General features: G+C 39.8%; 1 long non-coding RNA gene across 3 annotated transcripts in view; it reads left to right on the top strand.

The window, feature by feature from the left end:
* LOC109549567 (uncharacterized) overlaps positions 1–5859 on the top strand; it is a 73420-nt gene extending 67561 nt beyond the window's left edge. For all 3 annotated transcript variants that reach the window (XR_012332085.1, XR_004526709.2, XR_004526710.2), the window contains 2 exons: positions 3105–3147; positions 5594–5859. This is a non-coding gene — a long non-coding RNA (uncharacterized lncRNA). The remainder of the gene's footprint in view (positions 1–3104; positions 3148–5593) is intronic.
* Positions 5860–12427: the final 6568 nt, after the last annotated feature.

Raw genomic sequence — 12427 nt, 5'->3', positions numbered from 1 at the left:
AGAGGCTAAAAGGTTAAGGTCCCAGAGTGAGTGCATAACAGTGCTCTTATTTGAACCCCCATCTCTTATCCACTACACCCTGCTGTCCTTTATATTATGTGGGCTTTAGAAAGATGACATGTCTTACCCATAAGGAAATCACTGTCTGGTAAGGGAGGAATAACATTCACTTCCAATCAACAAATATTTGCTAACCCTTGCTAGGAACTGTATTAAGCACTAGGGACACAGAAGCAAACGACACAATACAGCCCAGTCCTGCATGGAGCTTTTGGTCGAGACTCGGGTAGGGAGGACCGATATGACAAGTAGTAACAAATGAGACAGGTACTTTGAAAAGGAATGCACAGGGATAGAAAAGAATAGCAAGGGAACCTGACCAAGTCAAGGGGATTAGAAGAGGCTTCTCTGTGGGAGGGAGCAGAGCCTGTTCAAGAAACCGAGAAAAGGACAACGTGAAGGTCATGTAGAGGTGGGGGTAAGCATGGCAGGACATAAGTAGAGAATAGCCTTGAAAATGACATCTATAAATGATAATCACACATGGTGGAGAGTGATCTGTCCTAACAGTGCCATGGGAGTTGAGAGAATGGCAAGATTCCCACTACAGGGGAAGCTTCATGAAATCATTATAATGATACTTATACCTGGAGGGCTAAAAGAATATAGATACACTGAGACAGGAGCAGAGCATCCAAATACTTTCTTGTTCTTTTCTTGATTTTACTTTTTGAATGAATAATACATTCCTATGGTATTATATATAGAATACATAAAACTGTAAAATACCTCACTTCTACTCTTATTTCTCACCTATCCAATTCCCAAACCTCACACTACCATAGGCAATCTCTTTTTTTAATATATTTTTAAACATATAAAAGTCAAGAATTACTTTATGCAGATACAAGTAATTGTAAATAAAAATTCTTATCCCCCCTCCACTCTTTTACTGCACTATATAGCATACTATGTACAGGCATACTTCATTTTTTTTCACTTTGCTTTATTACACTTTTCAGATACTGTGTATTTTACAAATTGAAGGTTTGTAGCGACCCTGCAACAAGCAAGTCTATTGGTGCCATTTTTCCAAGAGCATTTGCTCACTGTGTCTCTGTGTTACATTTTTGTTATTATCACAATATTTCAAACTTTTCTATTATTATTATATTGGTTATGGTGATCTGTGCTCAGTGATCTTTGATGTTACTATTGTAATTGCTTTAGCTTTATTTTAGCAATAAAGTATTTTTAATTAAAGTATGTACACTGTATTTTTAGATATAATGCTATTGCACACTTAATAGATGACAGTATAGTGTAAAAATAACTTTTATATGCACTGGGGAACCAAAAAATTCATATGACTCACTTTATTGCAATATTTGCTTTATTGTGGTGGTCTGGAACTGAACCAGCAATATATATATATATATATATATATATATATATATATATATACACTTTATTTTACAATATATTTTGGAACTCTTTCCATATCTGCATATAGAGAACTTCCTCATTTTTTTTTATAGCTGCACAGTGTTCAGATGGATGTACCATAATTTATTTAACTAGTCTTTTTTATTGATAACTTTTGGGGTGTTTTCAGTCTTTGGCTATTGGATGGTTTTGTAGATTTGGCAACTTATAACTGTACAAATACATTTATAATTTTTAAAGCTATTGCTGAATTGCCCTCAATAGGGGTTATTTTAAAATGCCTCCAGATTTAACTGCAAAACTAACCGTAAGCCAGAGAAGCAAATAAAATGATTTATTTTAAATGATGTCACTAATATACTTGTTCATGTTCAACAAAATACTGGATATAACTAAAAATTTTAAATGGAAAGTTGTGTCTTATGGGAGAAACCACATTCAAATGTTGACCACTGTCCTTAGCTACACGTCATTGAGAATAAATCCACAGGCCTTCAATGATGTATGTGATATTCCTTGTACTCCCATTCTATCTCCCCAGATGGATTCATTCTATTTATGTGACATCTTTCATCTTAGAAACTCCAAGCCCATTATAAGTACTGCTTGTTAATATTAACAGTATGATCGTGATATGGAGAAAACCATCGCATTATAGAGACAATTCCTTGGGAAGAGTTCAAAGGTCCCCATCAATTTCATCTAGCCTGATCATATGAGTAAAAGTTCCAGCTGGCAAGTGGTTACCATTGGGAAATGACTTTCTTATATTAAGTTTGCAAGAGATAAGCTGAAGAATTGCATTTAGTGATCTGAAGTTAATGATCTATCTCTGTAACAAGCAGCAGCTTGTTTGCCTGGTCCCAGTGCCATTATGCTATCTCTGGGGAGAGAAGACAGCCGATGAGGACACAAATACTCCTTGGAATAGCACTAGAAGAGAAAACATAAACAGTGCAGAAGGGAAAGAAGAGAGGGATCCAGAACCGGGGTTAAGAGACAACAGAATTCACTAGCCTAATGTCAGTTAAAAACAAAGTGAAAGGGCTTCTCTGGTGGCGCAGTGGTTGGGAGTCTGCTTGCCGATGCAGGTGAAACAGGTTCGTGCCCCGGTCCGGGAAGATCCCACATGCCACGGAGTGGCTGGGCCCGTGAGCCATGGTCGCTGAGCCTGCGCGTCCGGAGCCTGTGCTCCGCAACGGGAGAGGCCACAACAGTGAGAGGCCCGCGTACCGCAAAAGAAAAAAAAAAAAAAAGTGAAAATCAAGTCCAAAAGGACACAGAGCAAGAACAGAACAGAAATTTAGAAATATGGGGCACCTGCCAAAAAAGATTAAGGTTTTAGTGAAACTGACCACATTTAATAAAGAAAGACTAGTATCTGACATTTAAAAATATAGGCATTATCCAATTAAGAGATTTGGTAAGAGTTCATATCCAGCCACCTGCACCCCCAAGGTTAGAGGCTCTATGACTAAGTTTAAGTAATGTTAACTTTAGTCAAATGTGCCTCATAAGCAAGGTTTATATTCATTGCCAGTGTTCAAATGTACATGGCTGAGTTTGCAGGTCCATGGTGAATAGGTTTGGTGACTGCTTGCTAGGAAGCATCTATGACTACTGGTTGTTTTTTGGTTTTTCTTTTTACTTTGTTTAAGGATGACTCATCAAAAGAGAAGATCACAGGTGCCTGCATAAAAGGTAATAAATGTACAACTACAAACTCTGATGTGTAAAAAATATCACCTTTTACCTCTTATTGATATTGTTTTAAAAATGTGTTTATTTTTTCTTAATTGGTTTCTTTAAAATTCATCCTAATTCTCTGGGTGGTGGAAAATTGAATCTCTGTCATTATTGGGGTTTCATCTCCCCAGGACTCAAGGATGCTTATGTAATGCTCAGAGATTTGGGTGTGGTTTTGGCTAACCCAACAGATGTTTCCAAACTCCTTCTGCTTGGGCCACCTTCCTGATGCTAGGGGTGGACAAGTATTCAAGTGATAGTACTGACCAATGTGAGGTAAGGGGACTTCTGCTGGGGCATAGGATATATTTGTCTTTCCTGATAAAATGGATGCAACATCCTAGGGCTCCCTCTTCCTCTCTTTCTCCTGAGTTAATACGGATGTGATATCTGGAATTGTAGCAGCCATCTTGTAACCATGAAGAATAGGCCAGGAGAATTGCAGATTTGGTGGTCCCAATGTCACTGAACCACTGAACCAATTCCAGGATCCACTTTCTTCCAGAACTTCTTGTTGTGAGAGAAAAAAGAAACACCCACCTTGTTTAAGCCACTGTATTGTGAGTTTTTCATTATTTGCAGCTTAAAGTATTGCTAACTGCTTCAAAGAGGAAACATCTCTATTGTCCGGTCCATCATGGGTTGCTGCTGGTATATTTATTGTCCAACGGTTCCTTGAAATTCAGTGACAAACTGCTCCTGGGCCTCTGAACATAGGAAATGACCCGGGCTGGGACCCTGGTGCCTGGGGCTCCAAAGCCATGAAAGCCCTCCTTCCTGAGGCCCTGACTGGGAGCCTGGAGCTGATAGTACTTTACAAACCTGTAGACTGCTATCCCTGCCCTGGATGGACAAGTTAACCCTCTTCTCCTCTTGCCACTGTCAAAGGCACTTCTCTTCCTCTTTCCTCAATTCAGGACATCTATTATACTCTCTTCTGTGAGTTGATGTGTTTACAAATAAAGGAGCTGCCTTTTCTCATGAAGCTCCTGCTTTCCATTCAGCTACAAAACACCTCTGAGACAAGGGAACAAAAACTGAGCTACCTATTTCAAATGCAGGATGGAAAACTAAAGAGAGAACCAACACAAGTTAATACTGTAATAAATCACCTTGCCACACCTACCAGTCTAGTAAGGTAGCCACCATGGCAAGAGACACGGTGAGAATAATGACAGCTGATGAACTAGAACAACTTTTTGAGCCCTGTGCCAACTTGCATGGATGAAATCACTTGGCTTGTTTCTCATGGGCACAGCAGGTTTTCCAATGCACAGATGACACAGGGACGCTGCTTCATCATAAGCTAGAGAGCTGCTGTCGTTTGGGTGTGTGGTCTGTGGTGGGAGGGGAAGAAGGAAAGGAGAGTGAGGACGCCTAGCTATTCATCCTGTACTTGGCCACTTCTAAGACCTGCCATTTTGACCTTCCCTGTTTATATTCAAGTCAGAGCTTTCATTGGAAGGGGTCTGCTTTTTCTTTCTGGATATTTTAGCTGAAAGTTTTGTTTATGGTTTTAAATTTGATTTTTTTGAAAAAGTAATCATTTGTATGATGAATTGAAGAATTGATTATAATAGGAAATGACCGGAAACAACTTAAATATCAACAGAAGTCTGTAAAACAAATTATAGTACAAATGTAGAATGGAATGTTATATAGCTGCAAAATTGAATGAACAAGTGCTCTGTAATGGATATAAAAAAATCCTGTCTTCCACTCTTGTCTCTTATCCACTAATTTTCCATATCCTCCATAGGTACATTTTTATGACTCTTTTCAGAGTTTCTTTATATACAAGTAAATTAAAATGTAAGTTCTTATTTTTCCTTTTTTATATGAAAAGGAAGATTCTTGACCTACTGTTCTGCTTCTTGTTTATTTTACCTAATAATGGACCTGGGATCTCTTTCTAAATAGAAGTCTTTCATTTGTCCAAAGTCTTCTCTGACATCATGCAGTAGTGTTTTGTTTTAATTGTTTTTTTTGCGGTACGCGGGCCTGTCACTGCTGTGGCCTCTCCCGTTGCAGAGCACAGGCTCCGGACGCGCAGGCTCAGCGGCCATGGCTCACGGGCCCAGCCGCTCCGCAGCATGTGGGATCCCCCCGGACCGGGGCACGAACCCGCGTCCCCTGCATCGGCAGGCGGACTCCCAACCACTGCACCACCAGGGAAGCCCCTAACTTTTATTTTATATTGGAGGATAGTTGATTAACCATGCAGTAGTGTTTTAAAGTTTCCTTCATATAGGTCTTGCACATTTCTTGTTAGGTTTATTCCTAGGTATCATGTCTTTTGGGGATTGGTTTTGTATTCTCTTCCATTTTTCAACTGGTTTTTGTTTGTTTAATATATTAATTTTCATTCATTAACTCTTTTTTTTTTTTTTGCGGTACGCAGGCCTCTCACCGCTGTGGCCTCTCCCGTTGCAGAGCACAGGCTCCGGATGCACAGGCTCAGCGGCCATAGCTCACGGGCCCAGCCGCTCCGCAGCATGTGGGATCCTCCCGGACCAGGGCACGAACCCGTGTCCCCTGCATCGGCAGGCGGACTCTCAACCACTGCGCCACCAGGGAAGCCCTCTTTCGTTAACTCTTTACTCTTCTACTTTGATTTTTAAACATTTTCACAATTCTGATTAAGCCAAATAAACTTTCCTCTTACAATGCAAAGCTCTATGTTCTGAGGTTTTTGGTGTCATGATTTCTGTAAGTCACAGCATGCACAAGGCTCCATACAAGATAATCCTCTACTATTCCGAGAGTAATTATAATTCAGAGGCTTAGTATAAGGGTACTGCCAGACTGCAGTTCAATCAAAATCACAAATAACTTTACAGAAACTCTGTCACCCACATAGCACAACACAGCTAGTGAATATCTTCACAGATGTTTGATTTGTTAGTTGAACTACAATCTATGTTTCTTCGGTGCTTGTAATCCGCTGTACCTTACATTTTGGGGAACACAAAGGGAAAGATTTTCATGTATTTAGTTTGGGTGCCAGCTCAGCACCTATGAGCCCATCTATCAGTAAGTTCTTTCTGCCCGATCACCTGCCATCATACGAACATACAATTTTAATGCAGTATAATTATGATAAATGTTTTCTATTCCTATATTTCGTGTAGGCAGTCATAATTGGCCAGAAGGGACAAATATTGTCAGACCTATTACACAATCTTTAATGCAATGAAACTATAAGTAGATAGCTTTTAAATGGGACAATCTTATATAGTTATTTTCCGAAAAACTTGGACTCAAAAGGTCATTCAATCAAAACCCAAATATCTGTGGCCACATATCATTCCCTTTCAATAAATAGCCCTACATTTTCATAATAGTCTACAATAACTGCCCCCAAATTACAGCAAAAATATTTTTTCAAAGTTAGCTTTTCATTACTCAGGGGAAAATTATAAAGTCTGTGGCTCTTCCTAGGCCACATTTCCCCCTCAATGTCTATAATTTAGTTATTTCAGGTCTCACTGGCAACTTCATCAGAGCCCATCAGGGAAAATCACAAGATTTGGAGGGCTGGTTAAAGAATTACACAGTGTTAGAGCTCATGGAATTCAGCCTCATCTCACAGATAAAGAAACCAAGGAAAGAAATGGTTAAGTGACTTGCCCAACATCATGCAATGACTTTCTGAGGGAGCCACGACTGGGAGCCAAGTTTCCTGCTCACCAGTACTGCACTCTTTCTACCACATCATGGTGCACATTCCTAGGCATGAATGAAAAAACACACTCCAACAATTGTTATTGACAAAGATGTGGTAACCATTAATGACACTTCAGGCATACACATAATATTTTTTTAGAACATCTTTTTCCTATTGGGCAATCTCATTCCCATAGTTGTCATGACTACCTTTGTGATCAATGACTTAAATTAGTATCACCAGCCCTGACCTCTTCCTTGTATACCATTGCCTGTCCTGTAGGTCTACCTGTGTAATTCACAGACAACTTGAACACATTCTTGCCAAAACTGAGCTTATTTTTTATATCCACCAAATCTGTTATTTCTCTATTTGCTATTTTGTTTCTTGCCTTGATAATAACCCATGTGTCTAAGTCCTCACCACTCTTTTTCCTTCACATCCAATTTATTATCAATTTCTGTTGATGTTATATAGAAATCTGTCACATATTTTCTCATTTCTTCACCTGTATTTGCACAGGTCTTTATAACTTTTCACCTGGACTCTCTGCCTTTGTCTCTTTCCTCTCCAAGCTCTTCTCCACAGTGCCTCCAAAGTCATTTTTCCAAAGGGTAAATACTCTCTTGCTCTGCTCTTACCGGAAACTCTGACCATCTGCCTCATGTCCATTAAATAAAGCCCATAGAGCATGATTATTTAAGCTACTTCATATGAGCTGTCCCCTGTTTGCCAATGTTTCCAACATTGCTTTTCAATGTTAGGTTCCATAAACAACAAAATACTTGCAATTCTTTGAACTCATTAAACTATTTTATATCTCCACGCCCCTGCGAATGCCACTCCCTCTGTCTGAAATCCTATCGTCTGCTCACCTTTCTCACCTCTGAGCATGCTGTCCACTGCTGTTCTCATATGCTTCCTCTAGGACCCAACCCTGAGGGTGAGTCAGCCCTTCAGTGAAGCCAATAGGCAGTTTATTCTTTGATGGTTATGCTGTGCCTTGTAATGTACTTCTATTACTATATATCACATCATATTATAATTCCTTATTTATGTGGGATTTATCTTGCCTTAAGACATAGCAGTGCCTGAATGAATAGTAGAATGGGTAAATGGGCACAGGTAATAGTAATCTAGAGAAACATTTTGTGGTCAGCTGTAACATATATATATATATATATATATATATATATATATATATATATATATATATATATTAGAACTTCTGAAAATTTGGTCACTGCTGCTCGGACTAGACTCATTGCCCGAGTCATAGAATTGAAATGTTTTGAATTTATAGAATTTTAATAACTATAATTTAGAATGATTATGATTCATATCTGCCTTACCCTTTCATTGAAACATGAATTTGTTTCCTCACTATGAAATCATCGCACATAATTATCTCCAGATGACAAATACTCATTTCAGTATAACATGCAGATATGGAAAAGACATTTTCTCTCTCTCTTTCAGTAGGGTATTTACCAGAGTGTTTCATGTAGTTTTAGCAGCTTAGTTAGCATTTGCATCTCTACCAATCTTTAGTCAAATAAATTTTATCACACACTTATTAAGATGCTCTGGACTTCTGGGCTTTAAGAACATGTATGAATAAGGATATTATACATGTACACATAGATCAGATATGCGGGGTTAAATATGGTGGTTACTAAGTTAAATGGGGACATTTAGCTATTTGCAACACTAGCCTGAGAATTGGCTGATGTTTCATTTCAGAAGTTCTCATACATTCCTACCAAAGTAGACACCACAGAGATGAATGCTTTTGTACTTCTGGGGGATCTAGATGCTCATTTCCTACAAAAGTAAAATTTATTTGAATTTGCTAAATGTACTTGGATTTTGCGTTTTACTCCATTATAGATGATCTTAAATAACTTAACTTTTAGTAAGACCTCTACATAACTCTAGAAAGCTGTGCAATGAGTAAGCTATAGCTTCTAGCACTTCCCTTTGCTTTGCCACATATGCCATGGATTATGAGCTGCCGAGTGTGATAAGCAAGGGGGTAAATAAGGGAGAGAGCACTGAGCCCCGTCGCAAAGACTTGGATCCGAGCCTCGGTATGCCACTTACCAGCTTTCGCTCTTAAACAAATCCCCTATCTTTTCAGAGTTTGTTTCCTCCCCTTAATGAGAATCATAACATCTGCCTTACCGCCTCAGAGGATTATTTTAAAAATCGAATGAAAATTGCTCAGAGATCTCAGGCTTGGAAAAGGGGCGGGAACGTAGGGAGTTCAGGCAACCAGAACCACAGCCAAGCATCATTATACTGAACCCCTGTAGCTAAGACGCTGCTGCCGCCACCAGCAGCCGCTGGATGCCTTAACGTTGGCCATTATCACTGCTGCCCTGATCACTGTTGTCGCCTCTTCAACCAGCACTACCAGGGTGAATTATTGTCGAAGCCCTACCTCCAGCTTCTAGGAAGGCTAGAAATGCATGCCTCCGGCTTTTCTTGTCTTTTATGACGGGAGACTGGCCTATGATCCAAATCGTAGGCCAATAGAATGGACACTCCCTCAGATACCTGAGGAGATTAAGATGCTGTGTCCACAACATCTTTTTCTTGACTATTGTCATGGTCCCGAACTGGTATCACTGCCTCCAGGCTTGTTCCCCTCCAACCCACTGTTCCTGCTCGCACCAGAGCTGTTTTTTCAAAGGGGAATCTGATTTCTGCTGCTGCTCTGTTTAAAGCCTTCCATCATCCCCTCCCCACAATGCCTATACAAATACAAATTAGAATACCGTACAGACACTTCTTTTTTTTTAATGGATGAAGGAATTTTATTTCATTTTTAACTTTATTTTGTGGTTTTCTTAATATTTATTTTATTTATTTATTTACGTTGGCTGCGCTGGGTCTTCGTTGCAGCACGCGGGATCTTTCAGTGTGCCATGAGGACTCATAGTTGCAGCATGCCAACTCTTAGTTGCAGCATGTGGGATCTAGTTCCCTGATCAGGGATTGAACCCCGGGCCCCTGCATTGGGAGCGTGGATTCTTACCCACCGGACCACCAGGGAAGTCCCCCGTACAGACACTTCTAATCAGGTCCCCACCTGCCCCCATAACCATACTCTTCTGGGCTTCCCATCCTTCATTGGGCCCTCTGCCCGCTGCAATACTAGTTTTCTCAGTGGGTGATGTTGTTTACTGCCTCTTTGCCTTCCCTTTCATAAAAAGGGAACTATGAAGGAATCTAAAAAACAAAAGACTAGCACACCAACATCTTGCCTCAAAAAAGGCCAGCGGGCTTCCCTGGTGGCACAATGGTTGGGAGTCCGCCTGCTGATGCGGGGGACGCGGGTTCGTGCCCCGGTCCGGGAAGATCCCACATGCTGCGGAGTGGCTGGGCCCGTGAGCCATGGCCGCTGAGCCTGTGCGTCTGGAGCCTGTGCTCTGCAACGGGAGAGGCCAGAGCGGTGAGAGGCCCGCATACCGCAAAAAAAAAAATAAATAAAAGGCCAGCATTGTGGGATCTTCCAGATAGGGAGGGGATGAAGGCAAGGCCCTTCCTAGGTTCAGGCTGAAGCTTGCAAATGGTAGGAAGAGAACCCTGCTGGGAGAATGCTATAGATGGAGGCACGGCCAGCCTGTGGTCAGTGGAGATGACCACTGAGCCTGCCCAGAGCATAGCACACAGGGCAGGGACCAATGCTGAAGAGCAGTAAGTAGTAAGTAGACACAAATTCACACCTCAACCCCATTTTTTTCTGGATAACATACTCCTGGGATGTTTGTTTTGACCCATGGATTTCTTTCTTTTTTTTTTTTTTAATTTTTATTGGAGTATAGTTGCTTTACAATGTTGTGTTAGTTTCTGCTGTATAGCGAAGTGAGACCCATGAATTGCTGAAAGTCACTTAAATGAGTACTATGGAATATTTTGCCTGATTACCAAGGTGATCTCAGGCCAAATTATACTTAATTAATTTTTTAATTGAAGTATACAATGTTGTGTTAGTTTCAGGTGTACAGCAAAGTGATTCAGCTGCATACACACACACACACACACACACACACACACACACACATATATATATATATATATATACACTTTTTCAGATTCTTTTCCATTATAGGTCATTACAAAATATTTAATATAGTTCCCTGTGCTATAGAGTAGGTCCTTGTTGTTTATCTATTTTATATATTGTAGTGTGTAAATGTTAACTCCAGCCTCCTAATTTATCCCTCCCCTTCCCTTTCCCCTTTGATAACGATATGTTTGTTTTCTAAGTCTGTGCGTCTATTTCTATTTTGTAAATAAGTTCATTTGTGCCATATTTTAGATTCCAAATATAAGTGATATCATACGGTATTTGTCTTTGTCTGACCGACTTCACTTAGTATGATAATCCCTAGGTCCATTCATGCTGCTGCAAATAGCATTATTTCATTCTTTTTTATGGCTGAGTAATATTCTATTGTATATGTGTACCACATTTTCTTTGTCCCTTCATCTGTCAATGGACATTTAGGTTGTTTCTATGTCTTGGCTATTGTGAACAGTGCTGCTATGAACATTGGGGTGCATGTATCTTTTCGAAGTAGAGTTTTCTCCAGATATACGCCCAGGAGTGGGATTGCTGGATCATATGATAATTATATTTTTAGTTTTTTAAGGAACTACTTAATTTAGAAGAGTAGTGGACTGGGAGCCAATCATACCCATGACAATGCATGCTCATGTTGTTTCTCCACTTCTAGAAAAAAGCTCCCTTTTTTTGTCTACCAGGAGACTGCTACTCAGCTTTCCGGAGCCAGCTGACTATACAGATAAAGAAAGTTGTGAAAGGATTCAGAGTAAATTGTTAAGATTAGCTTCCTCTGGGCAAGGAGAATAGGGTGGGTGGGAAGGGGAATTTTCACTTTATGTTCTTCTGTAGTACTTGAATTTTTCAAAACACTAGTGTGTTATTTTAATAATTAGATTTTTAAAAGTCAACTCAATAGTTAGTGAGATAGTGGTGACTCCTTCTTTGCTGTTTTGTTTTTGGCATTTCTTTAAAAAATGGCCTAAAGTGTCTTGTAAGGAGAGCACAAAAGCCACCTGGGAAATGCCTTAAGTGTTTTCAAAAAACTGTTATTATGTTAAACATTATTCAGAGCTGTTCCCTCAGAATATTGCTCAACAATGAATGTTGGACATTATTAACTAAAACATATGCATCAACACATCATAGGCTAGAATAAATAAGTAAATAAAGATTGTGTTGCATATCCTTTGTGTATGCAAACAATGCTGCTAGTGACCATTTTGGGGCCACTAACCTTCACATATTTTTCCAGCTGTGGCCCCTTCAATGCCTCCGCGATGACAGGACAACACCCAGGCTTCCTAACAGGTGCCCCAGGTTGTCCTGTTATTCTTCTATCCTGCACACGCTGGATTTATACCACAGTCTTCTTTTCAAATGTGCGTCAGCTGTTTTCTCATTCATTACAATCCTTGAGAAATAAAGACAGTTATTGCCTCTTTGCTGATGAGGAAAGCTCTTGCAGTTTTTTTTTTTTAATTTTTATTGGAGTA

Source organism: Tursiops truncatus, chromosome 5 (genome assembly GCF_011762595.2).
Source record: "Tursiops truncatus isolate mTurTru1 chromosome 5, mTurTru1.mat.Y, whole genome shotgun sequence".
NCBI lineage: Eukaryota > Metazoa > Chordata > Mammalia > Artiodactyla > Delphinidae > Tursiops > Tursiops truncatus.
Note: the sequence above shows the minus strand (reverse complement) of the source record. Positions and strands in the feature narration are given on the sequence as shown.